Source organism: Grammomys surdaster, unplaced genomic scaffold, assembly GCF_004785775.1.
Source record: "Grammomys surdaster isolate TR1022 unplaced genomic scaffold, NIH_TR_1.0 126313, whole genome shotgun sequence".
Classification (NCBI taxonomy): Eukaryota; Metazoa; Chordata; class Mammalia; order Rodentia; family Muridae; genus Grammomys; species Grammomys surdaster.
The window spans coordinates 8,181,162-8,202,693 of record NW_021621113.1 but is presented as its reverse complement, the minus strand read 5'-3'; positions in this window follow the sequence as shown (position 1 = coordinate 8,202,693).

Genomic DNA, 21,532 nt, shown 5'->3' with positions numbered 1-21,532 from the left:
TGACTGGCTTTGGATCAAGATACGGAACTCAGCTACTTCTCCAGCATCATGCCTGCCTGCACACTGCCATGCTCCCTGCCTTGATGACAATGGACTGAACCTCTGAACCTGTAAGCCAGCCCCAATTAAATGTTGTCCTTATAAGAGTTGTCTTGGGCCGGGTGGTGGTGGCGCACGCCTTTAATCCCAGCACTTGGGAGGCAGAGGCAGGCAGATTTCTGAGTTCGAGGCCAGCCTGGTCTACAGACTGAGTTCTAGGACAGCCAGGACTACACAGAGAAACCCTGTCTCAAAAAACCAAAAAAAAAAAAAAAAAAGAAAAAAAAAAAAGAGTTGTCTTGGTCATGGTATCTCTTTACAGCAATGAAACCATAACTAAGAGCCTACTGACACTTGTGTCTCTAGCAGGTCTGGTGGTCATCATAGTCTAGCAGAAAGGAGGCTAGGAAGAGGTTCCTTTGGGGTTTGGGGTGGCCCACAGGAAGGATAAGGGTGACTGGATATTCTCTGGAGTCTGTCTGAGCCCCCAAGCCACAGGCCTGGACCCCAGCTAGAAGGCCCAGGTGCTGGCTGGCTATCCACAAAAGGACTACATCTGAGTCACAGCATGCCTCCAGGAAGGACAGGGTCTCTGTGAAGCCAAACTCGTCAGTTGCCAGCCATTTGCCTGAGAAGATACCTAGAGGGAAGGCCCCACACCAACTGATGGCAATGGCCCCTTGAAAGTGGGAAGGCTCCAAGGGAAGGGCAAGGCACTAGAAAGATTTGTAGAACAAGTAGCCCGGGTAACTGATGAGGCCACCACCAGCCACTGCCTGTCATCATATCTCCCAGGCTGGCACAGAGCTTTCAGCCATGTGTGCCACCCCAGTGGCTTCGCAGCTGGCTGATACGTGCCACTGGGTCAGGTCACAGACTCCAGGCTCAGTCTCCTCATTGGAAAAAATAGGGTTAGTTGGGTTTGTATTGTTTCTATAGCGGGTCTTGTATAGTTGCCCTGAACTCTCTGTGTAGCTGGGGATGACTTTGAACTTAGATCTTTGCCCTTCCACCTCCTCGGGCATCCAACACCAACCCTGGTTTAGAGGTTGATTTTATATATATATATATATATATATATATATATATATATATATATATATAAATAAAATTTTGTCTGCACGTGTTTATGTGCACTGCTCGCATGGCTGGTGTCCATGGGGGTCAGAAGAGAGCACCAGATGCCATGGAACTGGAGTCATGGATAATTAACATGTGGTTGCTGGGAATTGAACTTGCGTCCTCTGGAAGAGCAGCCAGTCCTCCTAACCTCTGAGCTGTCTCCGTATTCCATTTTAATCTTGACACAGTGTGTAGCTGAGATGGGAAAACGCACGCTCGTTCTCTCCCGAAAACGCAACAGAAAGGCTGTCACAGGTCACGTCTCTCAGAGCAGGCAGGCGTGGGAAATGTGTGCCCATGCAGCCTCGGGACACGCTCTGGCATGCAGCAAGTACTTCTCAGATTCAGGGAGAAGGGCTGGAGAGATGGCTCAGCAGCTAAACACTTGACGTTTTCCCCAGAACCCGCACAGTGTCTCAGAACCATCTGAGGACCGTCCAACCCATAAGCCCACCACCCTGGGGCAAGAATGGCTGGCCCCAGCACCCCACCCTCACCTCAGCCCCACCCCGCTGTTCTAAGGGAAATAATGGTCACTTTCACCCTACAGAGAAAAATAAATAGCCCAAGATTAGGCCGCAGAATCCCACCAATCCCCTGAAAATTTCCCACCCTGGAAAGCCCCGCCCCTGAATCCTATATAAAGCCTGTCTCCTGCTCAGTTCTTTGCTGTTTCTCTTCAGGGCAGCTGTGAGCAGCCTCCTATGTCTTTCCCAATAAACCTCTTCGTGAGGTTTGTTGTGTGGTGTGACTCTGTGGCACTCCTTGGCTCCTGATGGCCAGGATACCTTTCTCTTCAGAGATGCAACACTTCCAGTGGAGAAACTTTTCCTCTCAAAACTGTAACACAGATCCAGTGCCTTCTCCTGGCCTCTGAGGGCCTCAGACATGCACATGGTATACAGAAGAACATACAATTAAAACGACCATATACATTTAATAAAATATAGGTGGAGATGTAAACACCCAGCTCAGTGTTATGTCACCACCAGCAAGACTGAGGAATGTTTGTGAGGTAGCTTAGATCTGTGGTTCTCAACCTGTGGGTCGCGACCCCAACAGCAAACCTCTGTTTCCAAAAATAATTTATATTACGATTCCTAACAGTAGCAAAATTACAGTTATAAAGTAGCAACAAACATAATTTTGTGGTTGGGGGTCACCGCGGCATGAGGAGCTGTGTTAAAGGGCCATCGCATTTGGAAAGTTGAGGACCGCTGGCTTAGAGAGTAAAGGTGCCAAACTTACTGATCAATCTGAGTTTGATCCTGGGACCCCAAATGGTGGAGGGAGAAAATTAAGTTCTGCAAGTTGTCCTCAAACCTCCACATGTGAGTCATAGCATAGCATGCACTCATCTCCCCTCCCCCCAAAATTAAAAGGTCAATACAATAAAGAAAGGCTGGAGAGATGGCTCAGTGGCTAAGAGTGTTTACTGTTCCCTAGAGGACCTGTGTTTGGTTCCTAGCACTCATTTCAGAGAGGTCACTACTGCCTGTAACTCTGGCTCTGGAGGTTTTGATACAATTAACATATCCTGCAAGTATAAAAATAGTCCTTTATGCCGGGCAGTGGTGGTGCACGCCTTTAATCCCAGCACTTGGGAGGCAGAGGCAGGTGGATTTCTGAGTTCGAGGCCAGCCTGGTCTACAGAGTGAGTTCCAGGACAGCCAGGACTACACAGAGAGACCCTGTCTCGAAAAACCAAAAAAAAAAAAAAAAAAAAAAAAAAAAAAAAAAAAAAAAAAAAATAGTCCTTTATGTTCAAATAACAATGACCCAGGTTTAAAGTTTGAACCCATATGACCTTGGGTAGGGCATCTTTTCTTCCCTTAGATATTTCCTGAAACTCTCAAACAGAACTTTAAACTGTGTTAAAGATAGCCTACCTTCCTGTATCCCTGTGGGTTGGTTTCTACCTCATCAATCTTAATTCTGTCAGATGCTGTCTCGGGAACCACCCAGTGACCTCACCTAGATTTCTTAGCAACCAAACCCTCCAACATCCTATATATGGGAATTGAAAAACACCAGGGGCTAGGATATCCCTATGAGGTGCCTGAACCCACGATTGCTATGTCTTATCCTTCCTTGAAAGACCCAGACTTACAGTCTCCGGTGTGTCTCCCATCCTCATTCTCCCAACCCTTAGGCTTCAAATATCTCATTAAACTTCAGCTTTGCTTCATATCAGTTAGTCCTAGGATTCCTTTCAGCACCAGAGGTATCAATTCCGGTTTGCCTTCAGTCAAGACGCCTGAAAATCTATGGGAACTGCTGCGGGTGAGGGTGACAGTGAAGAGTGGGGAACAGTCTCAGGAGATGCTGGGTGTGGCCTTGATGGATACAGTCTCAAGTGAGGCCTAAAGAACTTTATGCCCCGACTCTGCCTCTCCAGGTTGCTTTGATCTAAGAGTAGTGGAGTGTTGGTGGCTGTCATCAACATCTTGGAGACAAAGTGTCCTGGAGCTTGCAAAAAAGAGACCAAGCATGGCTTGATAGCTCAAACCTGCAATCTCAGCACTTGGGAAGCTGAGGCAGGAGGATAACTGAGAATCTGAGGCCATTAGAAAAAATTTCAGGATGGCCTATAGAACAGAGTGAGTGTCTGCACCCAGACCAGACCAGACCAGACCAGACCAGACCTGACCTGACCTGACCAGACCAGACCAGACCAGACCAGACCAGACCAGACCAGACCAGACCAGACCAGACCAGACCAGGCCAGGCCAGACCAAACCAAAAAATAACAGCTTGGTCATGGTGGGCAGTGGCAGGAGGATTTCTGTAAGTTCCAGGCCAGCCTGGTCTACAGAGTCAATTCCAAGACAGCCGGGCTACACAGAGAAGCCCTGTCTGGAAAAAAAAGTAAAGATCAACCAGGCGGTGGTGGCACACGCCTTTAATCCCAGCACTTGGGAGGCAGAGGCAGGCTGATTTCTGAGTTCGAGGCCAGCCTGGTCTACAGAGTGAGTTCCAGGACAGCCAAGACTATACAGAGAAACCCTGTCTCGAAAAAACCCCCCCAAAAAAATAAAATAAAGATCAAAAACCCAACATACAAAATTAAAGGGAAAAAAAAAAGGCAGCTTCTACAGCAGCAGTTTATGACCGGGTGAGCTCAATCATGTGGTCTACCCTGGACCCTGAAACAATGACAGCACCTTTGAAGCCTCTGGACCCCAAAGTTGGGCCGGAGTGTGTCTTTCCGAAGGGAGTTGGTGGGAGGAGGAATTTGTTGGGAACCCACCAGGGGGCTGTGGATGGGGCTTTGAGAGCCTTGTGGGCTGGGGCTAGTGCTGGAGGAACCCAGAGTTACACAAACAACTTAAGCAGCAAGAAGCTGCCGAGCACTCCGTGCTATGGATCCCCGGAGGAAGTGGTTTATTTGGACTGAGGGTGGAGGTGTGTTTGCCAGAGATCCCTGGAGGCCTGAAGTCTGAAACACGAGAAAGACTTGGAGTGCAGGGGGAGTATGGGAACAGGGTCAGAGGGGACAGTATGAGCAAAGGTCTGTGGGCTTCAAACGCCAAGGCAGCGGGGAGTATAGAAGTGGACACCAGCCTCAGAGCCAGAATTGAAACTGGGGGCGTAGCTCAGCTAGGAGCTTGCTTGCCTAGAAAGCACAAAGCCCTGGGTTCAATCCCCAGCACTTCATAAGACAGGGGCGTGTGTCTAACATCGCTTGGGAAGTGGAGGCAGGAGGATCAGAAATTCAATGCCATTCTTCAGCTTCAGGTGAATTTAAAGCTAGCCTGAGATATCCCCCTGAGAGCCTGTCTTAAAACAAGACTGGAGAGAACTCCAGCTTACAGCGTCAAGGATAGAGTACCTGCACAGCTGCACCTGAGTTCCTGAGTTTTATCTGTACCATCGCCTCCATTCGAGAGGGGAGAGGTTAACGACAGGGAACATAGCTGAGTAAGTCGTGCGACAGCTTTATCTACTTGGGAAAACTGTTATTCCCCATAGAGACAGGAAGGTTGGGTGATTTTCTCAGAGCTACACAGTGGGTGGACTCAGGTCCCCGCCCTGGCAGTAGGAAGGAGAGAGTACCTAGTTGCTTATATCAGGCGGAGACACATCTGGTACACAAAGAAAGAAAGCTGCAGTTTGTCTCTGAGAGCTGAGATGAGGTAAGAGAGATGGAGATGTGGCTCAGAGACACTCCTCCAGGCCAGCAGGAGGGGCTGCGGATTAAAGGCGTGCGCCACCACCGCCTGGCTCCCTCACTCTTTTTTAAAAGATTTATTTTACACACACACACACACACACACACACACGCGCGCGCGCACACACACACACACACACACACTGTAGCTGTGTACTTCAGACACAGCAGAAGAAGGCATCAGATCCCATTACACATGGTTGTGAGCCTCCATGTGGTTGCTGGGAATTGAACTCAGGACCTCTGAAAGAGCAGTCAGTGCTCTTAACCACTGAACCATCTCTCCAGCTCGCTTTCTTTTTAAGAGGCAGGGTTTCTCTGTGTAGCTCTGGGTGTCTTGGAATTCTTTCTGTAGATCAGGCTGGCCTCTAACTCAGAGATCTGCCTGCCTCTGCCTCCTGAGTGCTGGGATTGAAGTTGTGAGCCACTACCGCCCGGCTCCTTTTCTTTCTTTCTCAGTGGATTTTGTTAGGGTTGTGTACAGGTGCATGGGTAAGAGGTCATTTATAGGAGTGAGGGGGCCTTAACCTCAGCTGCACCACTGAAGAAAATGTCTCCCTCCCCCAGCAACCATGAACTGCTTAGAGATCCTCGGGATGGGCGGGGCCGCCGTTTCTCCTCCAAGATGCTCCCAATATGGCGCAGGTAATCAGCTGCTTTCGAGATCGAGAGCCAGAGCTTTATCATGGCCAGAGATAGTGTTACAGAACACCGCCCTAACTCTTGCCCCTCTCCTGTGATCTTCCCCAACCTTGCTTTTTGTTTGTTTTGAGGCGAATGTCATATGTCCCAGGCCAAGCATGGAAGACCTTGAATCTCCTGGTCCTTCTCCCTCCATCTCCAGGCCTAGAACTTGCCACGTACCCAAAACTCCTACTTCTACCTCCAAATTGCTGGGAGTGTAATTGCACCAACGCGCCTGGTTTATGTGGAACTGGGGGTGGAACCAGGACCTCATGTGTCCTAGGCAAATATTCTTCTGACCGAGCTACATCCCCAGACCATAATTTCATAATTTCAATGTCTTGTGTGTGTGTGTGTGTGTGTGTGTGTGTGTGTGTGTGTGTGTGTAGGTTAGAGTGCCTTTCGGGACTCAGATATTAGATTTAGGAAATTTACCAATCAGTCAGTACTTTTATTTTTAGAGCTAGGGTTATAGAGACAAAAAGTTCAAAATTCAAATAAGACAGAAATCCCCACATTTTAACAGTCAGATCCTGACCCAGGACTTGGAACAGCTTATATAAACATTCAGAGCCTAACTCCCTGTTACCCACAATGCCTGGCCCTAAATGGCCCAGAAGGACAAGTTTTTTTTTTAATTTTACTGCTTAACAGCACAGTCAGCCTGTCCTCTCCGATATGGACTCAGACAAGTGGCCTGTGAGATAGGACCCACAACCAACGCCCCACAGCTGAAAGACTTCCACCCCTCAGCCTGAAGATGGGAACCCGCCCCAGGGAGCTGAGCTGTAGCCACTCACTCTGCAGTTTGAGGCAGCCTCCAGCACATGCCAATCCTCCTGCTTCAGCCTCCCAAGTGCTGGGATCACAGGTCTAACCACACCACACCAGGCGCTTTACTCTGATTTAGCACCCCTGTGCTAAACTTGTTTCTTTGGTTGGGGTTGTCGTTGCTTTGTTGGTTTGTGTTTGAGACAGACTGGCCATGAATCCCAGGCTGTCCTCGACTCATGGCCTTTTTTGCCTTGGCTTTCTGAGTGCTAGGATCATGGATGAACACCACCACCCCGGCAACTTTCTTTTAGTTTACGTCAGTAACTCTGGTCATTTAGAAGAAGCAGACCAGTTATTCTACAGACCATTCCTTCAGTGGGGTGTGTCTCATTTTCCTGTGGGTCACACTGGGATCTGACCTCCCTCTAGGCTGGATTGTTATAAAAGTGACACCATGTGACTCAGTCATTTCCAGAAGTGCCAGGTGTTTGTGTGCCTGATGCTAGGTTTTGTCACCTGTTATGGGTCCAGCAGGTTTTTCCATTCCATAAAGGTACTATTTTCCCACTTCCAAGTAGGGAATGAACAGTCTGATGGGACACTTCCAGGTCACAAGTATCTGCTGCCTGCTGATCAGAAAGCTCTTATTCCCTTTAACTTTGTCCCCCTCACCCCCTGCGGGTCCTGAGATGGTTTCTCTCAGCCTGGACTTTAAGCCTTCTGTTGTGGGAAACCATTGCTGTTAGCACCATACAGGGCTATGTGCTGGACACCCTCTTCTCGGTTGCAGGGGTGGGTGGACCCTGCAGCCAGACGGGCATGGGCTGGCTCATCCGAAGAAAAGAATCCTTCCAGAACCACACCCCCGAACACAGAGGCCAGAAGCAGATGAGAACGACAGATAAGCCCGGGGCTCACTTGTCAGGACCCTGACGGTGTCTGGGAGGGATCAGCAGAGACAAGGGGCTTGTCCTGCCACGGGCTGTTCCTGGTGCGCTGTGGAACGGGGTAGGGCAGAGGCAGCGGTACAGGGTGTTCTGCGGGAAGACGGGAAGACGGGCTACAGGCAGGCCCCAAATAAGGACATGCAATAGGAAGCTTGGCTCCAGGAGTGCAGACGCCTCCCGCAGGAAGCAAACCAACCAGCCCAGCCCAACTCCCAAGTGTCACACAAGCTGCCAACAAGGGAGGGAGCCTGGGGCTGTCAAGGGAATAGGATGCAGCTGGGAAGACATCAGATGCACCGCGTGTGCCTGCTCACGCACACATGGCTGCTTCTGGCTCCTGCATTGCTGGGGCTCTGCAGGCGCACCTCAGAACTGGAGAGCGCCTTCATTCTTTGGGAAGTGAACGGCTCTCTCATCTGGGAAAGGATACATTTGCTGTAGAGTTACAGATGGCTTCATGCCTCCTCTGCTTGTAAGCTGTGATGTGAGGAACTGATTGTTCAGGCTTCAGAAAGACCAAATAAATAAGCCAACAAATGAACTGTGAATCACCAGAGTCCTGAGCCACCGAAGAGTGGAAGAAGGGTCCTCAGTCAAACCAAACTTTCTGAGGAGGAAGGGCTGGCCTGCTCAGCTCTGGTGTTGCTTAGGAGCAACTGAGGAGTTTTCTCAGGACAACGCTGGCTGACCCTGCACCTTTCAGAATGGGAAATGGTCACTTCATCTGAGCCAGGGCCACCAGCTTTGCCGTGAGAACCATTTCTCTATGTCAAAAGTCAGGTCTGTATTCTGAGCTGAAAGGACTCCTGGAAAGGCAGGCATCTGGGAGAGACTCCTTCCTGGCTCACCCTGTGGCTGCCAGAGTGATAATTGATGGTGACTGTGGGTGGGTGGGCGGGGCTACGAAAATGTGCCATTTGAAGTCAGAGCAGACTTGAGTTCGAATCCCACCCTCTCCACTTCCCAGCTGTTTTACTCTGCTAAGTGATAAGAGTCCCACTGAGCCTCCACCCCCGCCCCCTGTAACGGCAGCACTGTGACATTTAACCTGGATAGAGAAACGGAACCAGACAGTCTTGTGTGATTTTTTTTTTCTAGACAGATGAACACATGTCTACTTACCAACCACAGAGCAAAGAAACAATTCATACTCAGGTCTGGCTTGCTTTACCAACAGACTCAACGAGGGTTACTTACAGGTGTATGGCAGTTTGTGAGTGCCTATTCACGGATGCCAAGGTTTCTTACTCTCCCCAGTTAACTGTCTACACATCCTCAGGGAGGGGCAGGGTCTTGTGAACTTCTTGCCCCAGTAACCTTTAGCTGCTTATGTAGACATATGTTCCTACGGATGGGTGGCTCTTCCAGAGTTCCTTCTCTCAGTCAGTCAGCTGCCTGTAAATCTTGGGGTCTGGGCTTCAAGAGCCTCTCCCCTAGCAAGCCCCACCCCCACCCCTCTGTGTGTGAGTGTGTCCAGGTAGCTCCCCTAGCAACAGCTAACCTTCTATATATCTTCAGGGAGGGGCACTCAAGCCACTCCCACGCTGGAAGTTTAATTGGCTCAGCCTTTAGATGCTTCCTATGAGTAAGTCCCAGCTGCTGGGATTTCAAGGCCCTCGAGGGCCTCATCAGGTCTCCAGGACAGTGTTCCACAGCTGATAGTACATTGAATGTATGCAAAAGGCACATATTAAGTGCTCCATAATCCACTAGTAACAGTACAGGGTCTAGTGTTGGTGATGATGATGAGGGTGGTGGTGAGGATGGTGGTGACGATGGTGGTGATGGTGATGATGTGAACCTTGAGTAGGAAGTTGCAGCCAGTGTGAGCTTGAGGTAGAGATAGGGACCAGCCAGTTAGCAGTAAGTGACACAGGATGTTGTCATCCAGATAGACTTACTCCTGTCACCACCTATCCTTTCTCAGCAACCTTCAATAGAATTTAAAAAGTTTTTATTACAGTGTATGTGTGTCTGTGTCTGTGTGTATGTGTGTGTGTGTTGCACGTGCCCAGACCACAGCACATGTGTAAGCATCAAAAAGGCAACTTTTGTTTTGAGACAGAGCTAGCATGAACTCCTTGCAACTGAGTCTCCAGCTTCTCTTTTTCTTTTTTTAAAATATATTTCTATAAAACTTTAAAGATTTCATACAATGTGAATTCTTTTCCTTTTTAAAGAAATCTTCTATGTGCATCGGTGTTTTGCTTGAATATCTGTCTGTATAAAGATGTCCGATGCCCTGGAACTGGAGTACAGACACTTGTGAGGTACACATGTGCAGAAGACTGAACCCGGGAGCTCTGGAAGAACAACCAATGCGCTTAACCACCGAGCCATCTCTCCAGCTCGGAGTTTCCAGCTTCTTAAAGGCTTACTGGCCAGGCATAGTGGTGCACATCTTTAATCCCAAAGCTCGGGTGGCAGAGGCAGGGGGATCTCTGTGAGTTTGAAGCCAACCTGACCTACAAAGCAAGTTCAGGACAGCCAGCGCTACACAGAGAAACCTTCTCTCAAAACAAAAAGATGACAGGCTCCCACCAGCACACCAAGCACCAACGTTTATAGCAGATTTACCATTAACATGACTGATGAATCTATTAATCCCGGATGCATTGATACATTCCTCTGGCGGAGTCCTCTGGACTAATCATTTCTCTAGCCAGGGAGATGGCTCAGGTAGAGAGCTTGCTGAGGAACTTGGAACCTACGTGGCAGAAGGATAGCACTGGTTCTCAAAAGTAGCCCTCTCAGGGCTGGAGAGTGGACTCAGTGGTTAAGATCGCTGGCTGCTCTTTCAGAGCAACAGAGTTCAATTCCCAGCACCCACACAGAGCCTCTGTAACTGCAGTCCTAGTGGGTCTGACGCCCTCTTCTGGCCTCTGCGGGTACTGCTTGCACTTGGTGCTCAGATATGTGCACAGGCAATACATTCATACACATAAACTTTTTTAAAAATAAAAGAGTTCTTTTGAGGCCGAGTCGCCCTGGGACTCACTATGTAGACCAGGCTGGCCCCAACTCACAGAGATTCACCTGCCTCTGTCTCTTCAATGCTGGGCTTAAATGTACTTACTATTTCCTCCAGCTAAACGGGTGTTTCCAAGCCCCTCCCCTTTATCCTAAGCCCCTCCCCTTTGTTCTTCATAACTCACTCATTTAGTGCGTGTCTCACACAGGAAGGCCACGATACCTGTGGCTCTCATCTTCCACCTTGTGGATCCAGGTCATCCAGAAGTCAGGTCATTTAAAGTATCTTTGCCTGCTGAGCCACCTGGCTGGGGCTCTCTGTGACAGCTCTTGTCTTATTGAACATTTTGATTCGGGTATTTGTCTATTGAAGTCTTTTTGAGACCCAAGATGCTGTCTGATGTTTGGCACATAGTAGACTCTCAATAAAAATCGGTGGCCTGACTGAATAGAGATATCCAGTTAGACTACACAGGACTCACTGTGTTTGCTGGTGTGTCAGCAGAAGGCCTTCCTGATGACAGGGAGAACCGTGATTGCTGGACACATAACACAGACCTTATTTGGGTGGTAGCCATCCAAGATTCGGCTGCGATGTGGAGGAGGGTTAAGGGTTAGGGAGGAAGTTCTTCCTTTCTCCAGAGCTGCAGAGAGGGCTAATGGCCTCCCTAGGAACCCAATCCAATTAAAGGCCTGGCTTCAAGTCAACTTGGGTTCCCATCCTGGCTGGAACTGCTTCCAAGTAACAAAACAAAAAAAACCTGTAACTTCCCCAAGACAAGCCAGTCTCCTGGCCCACAGAGCTGTAGGGACGGGTAGGGAGTAGGGTTTCTGTTCCCAGGGGAACCACAGGATTTTGGGTGGGTGGGTGGGTGGGGGAACAGAGCAGGATGGCTGCAAGCCGTGAGAAGAAGCCAAAAGCAGGCCAGGGGTCAGGGTTCTGGCATTTTTCTGTTCCCTTCCACCCCGTGACAGGGAAGGACACAAAATGAGGTGAGTAGGAAGAGCCTGCCTTAGGCCACACAGCGCCTCACTGCAGAACTGGAAAGACCAGCAGCCGGCTGGGTCAGACAATTGCTTTCTCAGAAGGTGCCATTGGGGTTGTTTTTTGTCTGGTTGGTTTTTGTTGTTGTTTTGTTTTGCTTCTCTTGAAAGATTTATTTTATTTTAAGCTGGGCATGGTGGTGCATGCCTTTAATCTCAGCATTCCTGAGGCAGAGCCCTGGAGAGGCAGGTGGATCCCAGTGAGTTCAAAGCCAGCTCCATGTCTACAGCCAGGGCTACACAAAAGGCGCCCTGTCTCAAAACAACAAACAAATAACATTTATTTAAATCATGTGTTTATTTGTCCCTTTGTGAGTGTGTGAGATTCAAGCTTGGAACCCCTGGAATAGTGATACGTGCTTTTAAATATGGAACCCCAGTCCCCTCAACTGGGGTGTGTGTTTAATTTTGTTGTTTGTTTTTTGTTTTGGGCAAAGGTGGGCATGGTATCCAGTGCCTAGCTCATGCCAATCCAATGCTCTACCACTGACTTATAGCCCCTGACCCTTCCTTCTTCCTCCCTTTCTTCCTTTTTTCTTCCTTCTTTTCCACCTTTCTCCTTCCCCATCCTTCTCTTCCTCTCCATACAGGGAGGGTACCAGGTAGTCCCAGGCTACCCTGGATTCCATGTGTACAGAGAACGACCTGCAAATTCTGATCCTTCTGCTTCTACCTGCCTAGTGCTGGGATTACAAGTTTGCATGACCATGCTTGATTTTATTCAGTGCTGGGGATTGAACCAGGGCTTGGTGCCTACAAGACAAGCCCTTTACCAACTGAGCTAAATCCTTACCTCTCCTCCTCCTCCTTTTCTTCCTCCTCCTTCCCCTTGTCCTCCTCATCATCATCATCTTCCTCCTTCTCCTCCTCCTCCTCCTCCCCCCTCCTCCTCTTCCTTCTTTTGTTTTTCCAGACAGGATTTCTCTGTTTATCCCTGGCTGTCTCAGAACTCTCTCTGTAGACCAGGCTAGCCTCCAATCCAGAGATCCACCTGTCTGCCTCCCAAGTGGCCTTACTTCATTTAAAAAAATATTTTAAAATATATTTTAAGCTTATTAATCTTATTTTATGAGTAGGAAAGTTTTATCTGCATAGATGTATGTGCACCACACGCATGCCTGCAGGAGGTGAGAGGGCAGAGGATTTCTTGGAACCGGAGCCATATGCAGCTGTGAGCTTTCTGTGGGTGCTGAGAAATGAACCCAGGCCTTCTACAAGAGCAACAGATGCTCTTAATTTTTGACTCTCCAGCCCACCCCTCGTTTGTTTGTTTGTTGTTTTGAGGCAGGAACTTGCTATATGGATCTGTCTGACTCAGAACTTCCTTTGTCTTTTTTATTTTTATTTTTTTTTATATCTTGTTTGTTTATTGGGACAGGGTCTCACTATGGAGTCTTGGCTGTGTAAACCAGGTGGGCCTGGAACTCACAGAGATCCGCCAGTCCACAGTGCTGAGATTAAAGGAGGGTGCCATTTTGCTTCCACACTGCTTCTGATGGACATATTCTCCTGGAGACAGACAAGCTAACAGGAAACGGTTTGCCTAAGTTAGTAGTGCCGGGGCAGGATTGGAAGGAAGAATCTTCTAACACAAAACCATGAAGGTAAAAGGGAGTCGGTTGTATAGAAAAAGCAAGGGACATATTTTGGGTGCCTATATCGGCCACAACTGTACAGTTTAATACTTTTTTTTTTTTAATTTAGCTAGGCAGGATGACACACACCTTCAATCCCAGCATTAGTGAGGCAGAGGCAGACAGATCTTTGTGAGTTCCAGGCCGTGCAGAGCTACATAGTGAGACTCTGTGTAAAACATTTTTAAAAAATATTTCCTGCTGTTTGGATAATGTGTACCCATGAGTGTGTGGGGTGCAGACACCTGTAGGGACTCCAGCGGAGAACAACTGGCATCTTCCTGGATGCTTCCTGTCTTGTTGCCTGGAGATAGGACCTTTCAGGAGACCTGAAAGTACCTGTTCCCACTAGGTGGCCACAAGCTTAGCTTGGGGATTTGCATGCTTCTACCCCCGAAACTGGGGTTACAGGCATACATGATCTTTGTTTTCAGTTTGTTTTGTGTTTTTTTGTTTTTGTTTTTTTTTCTGAGACAGGGTTTCTCTGTATAAACTAGGTTGGCCTGGCCTTAAGAGTGCTTTCTGCCGCCGGGCGGTTTTGGTGCAGGCCTTTAATCCCAACACTTGGGAGGCAGAGGCACTTCTGAGTTCGAGGCCAGCCTGGTCTACAGATGAGTTCCAGGACAGCCAGAACTACACAGAGAAACCCTGTCTCAAAAAAAAAAAACAAAAAACAAAAAACAAAACAAAAAAAAGAGTGCTTTCTGCTAGCCTCTGTCTCCAGAGTGCTGAGATTAAAGGTATATGCTACCACTTCCTGGCTGTGTGTTTTTGAGACAGGGTTTCTCTGTGTAGCCCTGGCTATCCTGAAATTGACTCTGTAGACCAGGCTGACATCACACTCAGAGATCCACCTGCCTCTGCCTCTGGAGTCCTGGGATTAAAGGCGGGTGCCGCTTTGCTTGGCCATGCTAGCTTTTCCCCTCAGGTGCTGGTGATTCCAACTCAGGCCCTCTCGATGTACAACAGACACCCTGAACAATCTCCTTAGCTCTTTTTTTTTGAGACAGTTGTCTAGGTAGGCCCACGCTGCTCAGGAATGCATGCTTGTCTGTCTGCCTGCCTGGGATGCCTGAGAGGACAAGCATGTAGCACCAGGCTTATGTCATCATCAGTGTTTTGCTGAGACAGGGTCTCATGTACCCTGATTCTCTTGCCCTGACTCCCCAAGAGCCTCCATGGCTAGTTTCTGGTGCTCTGGGGATCCAAATTGGAACTTATACACTCAACTCAAACACTCTACCAGCTGAGCTCCTTCCCTGGCCGCCCCCTTGTTCGCCCGTTCTCTTTCTTTCTTCCTTTCTTCCTTTCTTTCCTTCTATCTTTAATTTTTTTTGCATTTTTAAATTAATATTAATTAATTAATTTATTTTTACTTATTCACTGAACATCCTGCTCACTGCCCACTCTCCCTTGTCCTTTATTTTTAAATTACTAGTATGGGCTGTGCATCTTCGTGTGGGTACCTGCACATAAATGCAGGTGCCCTTGGTGTTAGCATTTTGTCCAGGCTCTGCCCCACGGTTACCTGGCAACACCTGCTTGCCCCTTGTCGTCACTCTTTTGTTCTTACCTTTTTGCTCCCACTCTCCCCCCTTCCCCCTCCCCCTCCCCTTCCCCTCTCCCTCCCCCTCCCCCCCAACATGCTCACGGCCTGCCTCTACTCCTCTGATGTCTCTGTCTGTGTCTACTTCCCTCTCAACTCCCCTCCCCATGCCCTGAATGGACTCTATTCTATGCTATACCGTCCCGTGGCTGGTTCCTCAGGGGGAAGGGATGCCTCAGTATGGTCACGAGGAAGCACCCTCTTCCCCATAACTGACTACACATTCACCAAACTTATTTCTTCTCTCCTTATCTTCTTATAAACACAACACTTGGAGGTCAGAGACTTTGGATCCATCCCTGTGGTGCTGGAGTTAATTAGAGGTGGTTGATGAGTCACGTGATCACTGAGCCCTCTCTCCAGCTTCATACATTGAATGGTTGGTTTGTTTATTTGAATGCTAATGAGAACTCTGTGAGGTCAAAGTCAGAGAAGACAATGAGAGAGAAACATGGTTTGATGATAGGCTCTACCATTCGTCAGCTGTGTGACCCTAGGCAAGCTGCTTAACCTCTCTGAGCCTTGGTGTTCTCTACTGTATACTTTGCGTCTTGATGGTCTTTTCTCTCATGAAGATCCAGGTACTGGGCCAGCCTGATAGCCAGGAGGAGTTTCTGAGCTTTCGATTTCTTGAGCTGAGAAACGCTGACTGGAAACGGGTCTCCACCTCTCAGGTTTGTTAAATGACTTGCTCCCTCCTCAGAGGTTGGAAAGGTCAGTCATTCTATAAATACTGCATTCAGGCTAAACTTCAGCCAAACTTATGGCTTGGCTGCGACCGGCAAGAAATTATAGGATCTAGTTCCCATTGTACTGACACACTTGAATTCAAAGCCAAACTGAAATTTTCCATAGCAGAGTTGATCCATAGAGGTCTTGACTGGCATCACCAAAGCTTAATTGAGTAGTTATTATGTGATAGGAGCAGGGAGAGAAACAGACAAGCAAAACTCAGGAGATGGAGATATATTTCATAATTCACCTCTCCACCCTCAACTCAATATGTAGGCCTAGAACCCAGAGGTTTGTCATAGCAGAGTTAGTCTCGGCTTTATCGCTGGGAAGAGACCCCAGGACCAACGCAATTAAAAGAAAACCTTTAATTGGGTGGCAGGAGGTGGGTGGTTCAGCAGTTAAGAGCATGTATGCTCTCACAGAGGACCTGAGTTCAGGTCTAGCGTTCGTATCAGGGGACTGTCAAATCCCCTGTAACTCCAGCTCCAGGAGACCTAGTGCCTCAGGTCTCTGTGGGCACACTGGCATTGCATGGACTCACACAGCACACATATACACACAATTAAGAAATAAAAGAGGGGCTGGAGAGACGGCTCAGCAGTTAAGAGCACTGGTTGCTCTTCCAAAGCACCCTGGTTCAACTTGAAGTACCACATGGTAGCTCATAACTGTAACTCAAGTCTCTGGGGGATCTGACACTCTCCCTTGGTCCCCCTAGGTACGAGGCTTGCACATGGTTCACAGATATTCATACAGGCAAACATTGACACACATAAGCATAAATAAGTTTTTATAAAGAAATAAAGCAAATCTTTATTTATTTTTTGAAAAGATAAATAATCCTGGCCATTCTGTGGAAAGTGGATTGAAGGGAGGAAAGAGAAGAACACTACTCACCCTGGTGCGCATAGCTAAAAGGAAAATAAATATCAAAAAGGAATATACCAAGAAGAGACCTTCGTATGAATAGTATCAGTGGCTAGCATTTGTCTATGATTCTGTGTTCTGTGAACTATCTTCATTAACACTCAGTGACTGTGAGTTGGTACCCTCCAGTCACATGGGTTAGGCACTTTGTCCCCGATCTTTGTGCAGTGCAAGGACACTCCTTGAGGCAGAGGGCAGAGGCCTTTGGATGGGGGAGTCACAGACGTTTGGGAGTTTATCTTGTGACCCGCTCACTCTTCATGCAGAGGAGCACTGTCTCCAAGACGAGACGGTTGATGGCTCCTCTATTGGCAAGCCTCTTGACACGGGGTTAGCTGTTCCCTGAGCCTGTTTCCATATCTGCAAAACGAGGACTAGGAAAAATGTATCCCCTAAAAAAAGGCCCCATGAGGAAATAGGATTGACTGTGAAGGCCCTGTCTTGGCATGTACTGAGAGGCATGGTGCTGGACGAGCAGCACAGTGTGCTGACACCCGGAGCTGATGGAGCTCCGATCATGTGCTGGATGCCACTGTAAGCACGTCACCCCCATTCGTCCATGGTTGAGCCTGTTAAATGGTTTCCATATAGACCTGCTCCTCAGAGAAGCACAGAGAAGGTTGGTTGGCCACCTGAGCTGGTGACAGTCAGGACTGGATGGAACCAGGCAATCAGTCTGCTGGGAGCTGACTGGAACACCCTCCCCTCCACACACACGCCTTGTGTTTTGGAAACCTGACCCCTTGTGACATGGTATTTATTTATTGAGACATATGTCTCATGTAACCGTAGGCACTCTTAACCCCTAAGCCATCTCTCTAGCATCCCACCCCTCCTTTTTTTTAATGTAGATTTTGGGACTCAAACTCACGTTGCCCAGCCTTTACAGCTGAGCCACTCACTGGCCCCTCCCCTTGCTTGTTAGATGCAGGGTCTCACCGTATAGCCTGGGCTGGCCTAGGCCTGGAGCCTGCTGCTGCTTTCCTGCCTCAGCTGCAAAGTGCTAGGATTCAGGCTTGCAGAGACCAAAGCCTCCCCGTGCTTGGGTCATGCTCTCTGTGCCCAGGTACGACGTGACACCTCAGTACGGCTGACAGAATGGAGCTGTTTCCTGTAGGCTTGGTGTGGCCATGGCTGTCATGGAGTAGAGCAGCTGTGCTGACCCACAGAAACCTTGGCCTGCTGTCATAGCGACGAAACAAACAAACCCATATATCAGATAGCTGAGCCTAAGGTATCAGGGCTGTTAACATTCTCTCTTGGGGATGGGGAGGGTCACCAGACCCTTCCCTGAGATTCCAATCACCACTCCCTCTTGCCCTAGATGACAGACATGTTGTCATCTTAGAAATGTCGAAGCCCATGGAGGTCACCGACTGGGGTGGGACTTCTCCGTGATGGCAGCTGCTCGTGAGTCACCCGTCCTCCTGTGAGTATCCCAGGACACGGAGGAATTCACCAAGGTGGACTTGATTGACTCTTTCTTTGTTCTGCCTCCTCCCTCTCTATTTGAGGTGACTAGGTGTTTAAGCCTCCCCAGGAAAGTCACCCAACCACAGGCTCAGGCATTCTGTGGACACTCTCACCAGGAATATTCAGGTATGGAGTCATCACCCAAACCCAGTAAACCTCTTCCCTGGAGAAGTGTATGTGATGTCAGGAGGGATATAGGTACACATATTGGTTTCCTTTCTGTTGCTGTAACAAATAACAAAACCAAAAACAAGTTAGGGGAGGAAAGGACTTATTTAGTTCAAGCCTTCCCGGCCACAGTTCTTCACTGAAGGGAGTCAGGACAGGGCCTCAGGCAGGAGTTTGAAGCAGAAACCATGGAAGAGAGATGCTTACTTGCTTACTCACTGCGAAGCTCACTCACACTGGCTTTATACAGCCCAGGACCACCTGCATAGCGATGATGCCGGCCACAGTAGCTTGGATCTCGTGTGTCAATGAATAATCAAAGGAAGCCCTTATAGGCATGCATACAGGATGGTCTGATCTAGGCAATTCAATTGAGACTGTATTCTCAGATAATTAAAGCCACCTAGGACTATAGACTAGGAAAACGCACACGTGCACACGTTTCTGGAGAGGAAGGAAGCAGAGGCTGGACGAGTGCTGGAAGTGCCCAGCTTGCACAGACGATTCCCAGCGAATGTCTAAGGAGTTACTGTTTTGAGCACAGATCAGAAGGACGTGAGTGAGTGGGGATTCTGGTAGACAAAGAGTTCAGAGGGCGATGAGAGCTAGCGCAAAGACCCTGAGGCAGCAGTGTGCTTGCTAGGTCCAAGGACTAGAGAGGAGGCTGCTGGGACTGGGGTGGGGCACACAAGGGAGAGCAGGTGGGGATGAGGTCAGAGGGGTGTGCATGGAGGAGAACACACCTCCACCCATCTTCAAGATTCCTCTGTGTTATAAAAACAAACAGAAGCACAGGGCAAAAATGTCTTGCCTTTCAAAGTTGGAAGCAAGGTGCTGTGGGACCTCCCTGTATAAACAAAGAGATATCTCCTCTTCTTTCTCCTCTTCCTCCCTGTCCCAGATTTGTCTGTACTCCCATGGTTGTGAGCATTAGAGTAGAAACTGAGACCCCTAGGCATGACTGTGACCAGGTTCCCAGGCACAGGCTCCAGGTCTGACCCAGTGCCTGAGGGGGTCCATATGGGCAGACACAGTCCTGGAGACCACACTACCTCAGAACTTGGAAAATGTCACAGGCTTCCTCCCATTTAAGCAAAGAGACAGGAAGACCCCTTCTGTGGTGTTTCCATGGGACATCTCTATGTAGGTGGCTGAGGGCCAGCATGGGCCCAGCACAGACACGTGTGTGAGTAACTTGGGGACCCAAACTGATTTGGGTAGACTGTAACTGGGACCCAGTGGACTCACCTATGTCTTTGGGCCAGTGTGGAGTCTTTTTAGGCTCTGCTGGGTCATTTTAAGTGTGTGTGTGTTTTGAATCTACCATTTGGGATCACAGTGGAAAGGGTAGGCTGTGAGGGGACTTTAATCTGTTCACAGTTCTGTGAAAAATTAACACAGGGCCCAGTTCAGAGTCCAGCCGTCCCTTCTCTTTGTTTTTGGTTCAAGTTTTGCTCTACAGGACAGCCTGCTGGCTTTTCTTACTTTACAAAAAACTAGCTGGTCACTGAGTGGGAACATGGTGCCTGCCTTGCCTGTAGGGGTGGACAGGACACCAGAGGCTCCATGAGGTACTAGCCCTTCCTAACTATATAAGGCAGTAACCAACACCACCCTCTAGTCTAAATACTGAAATGAAGTCTTAGGTTTTTGTTTACTTTGAGGTAGGGTCTAATGTAGCCCAGGCTAGCTTCAAACTCATTATATAGCTGAGGATGACCCTAAACTCCTGATCTGCCTGCCTGCCAGTGCAGGGATAACAGACATGGGGCAGCACACTCAGTTATGCAGTACTGAGAACAGAAAACAGGGCTTTGAGTCTGCTAGGTAGACAGGCTTCCAAATGACCTAAATCCCCAGTCTACTAAAACTTTATTGTGCTGGGCAGAGGTAGCACGTGCCTTTAAATCCTAGCATTTGGGAAGCAGAGGCGGGTGAGTCTCTGAGTTCGAGTCCAACCTGGTCTACCAATCGAGTTCCAGGATAGCCAGGGGTACACAGAGAAACCCTGTCTCAAAAAAAAAAAAAAAAGTACTATGATTGTTGGCTGCAGTGGTGGACCCCTTTGACCCTAGTACTTGGGAGGTGGAGACAGAGACAGGCAGATCTGGGTTAGCCCATTTGGTTACCTAGTGAGAACCTATCTAACCAAAACCAAAACTCTGGTGTGTGTGTGTGTGTGTGTGTGTGTGTGTGTGTGTGTGTGAGAGAGAGAGAGAGAGAGAGAGAGAGCATTCTGTAGAAGTCAGAGAACAGCTTTCTGGATGGGTCCCCCAGCATCACATCCAGGTTATGTCTTGCAAGGCAAACACTTTTACTTGCTGAATCATCTTGTCTGTCATTATTGTTATTATTATTATTATTATATAGTCTTGCAATATATCCAGACTGTCCTCAAACTCTCAGCCCTCCTGCGAGCCATGTATACGCCACCAAGTCAGGCTGAGGTTTAGGGTGTTTAAGGCCACTGCCAAACTGTGACCTTAAACCAGCCTTACTCCAGAGCATTGCTGGGTCTAATTGCTGGGGCACAGCATCCGGCTCAGAGATCTAGCAACTTGGATCGGTTGAGTGAGGATAAAGTTGCTGGTTGCATCGCATTTTTACACATCATTCCAATTTGTTGAAGCACTCTGATCTACACTAGGCACAGAGGATGCGAGATAACCGTGCCGCCTCCTCCCAGCCCCCAATTTAGCCTTTCTAATCAACTCACTCATCACCCTAACCTGGGAGGTACCATAGAATGAGCAGATTAAGGAAAGCCAGAAGGCAAGTTTTCCAGAGCTGACATTTGCGTAAGGCATTCCGCGATAGACCACGTGGCTCAGGCCCCTGCCCTCAGGGTGTAAAGTACTCTGGGGCTCCTGCATGCAAAGGGAGGGCGGCACTCAGGTGACTTTAATACTCATTAAATTCTCCTGGTGAACGGAAGACAGGAATCGGTCTAGGTGGGGCAAAACAGCACGGATAACGTTTTAATGGTCAGGCGCTGCTTCAAACACCGGGGTTGCGCTGGAGCGGGGTCCTGTCCCACCGTTTTGACCTAATTCAGAACCTGGGACACAGCACGACTTTATAAGAACTTTTGAGTATCTTGACTTCTCATGGAGAAGGATTCCGAAAGGAGGCCCGCCGTCAGAAAAAGAAAAAAGTTCTTCTTAAGGACGTGAAAACTTTCGCAAAAGTTTTCCAGGAAAAGGCGGCCGCGCCTAACACAAGGAGCCGAGGAGGCCGC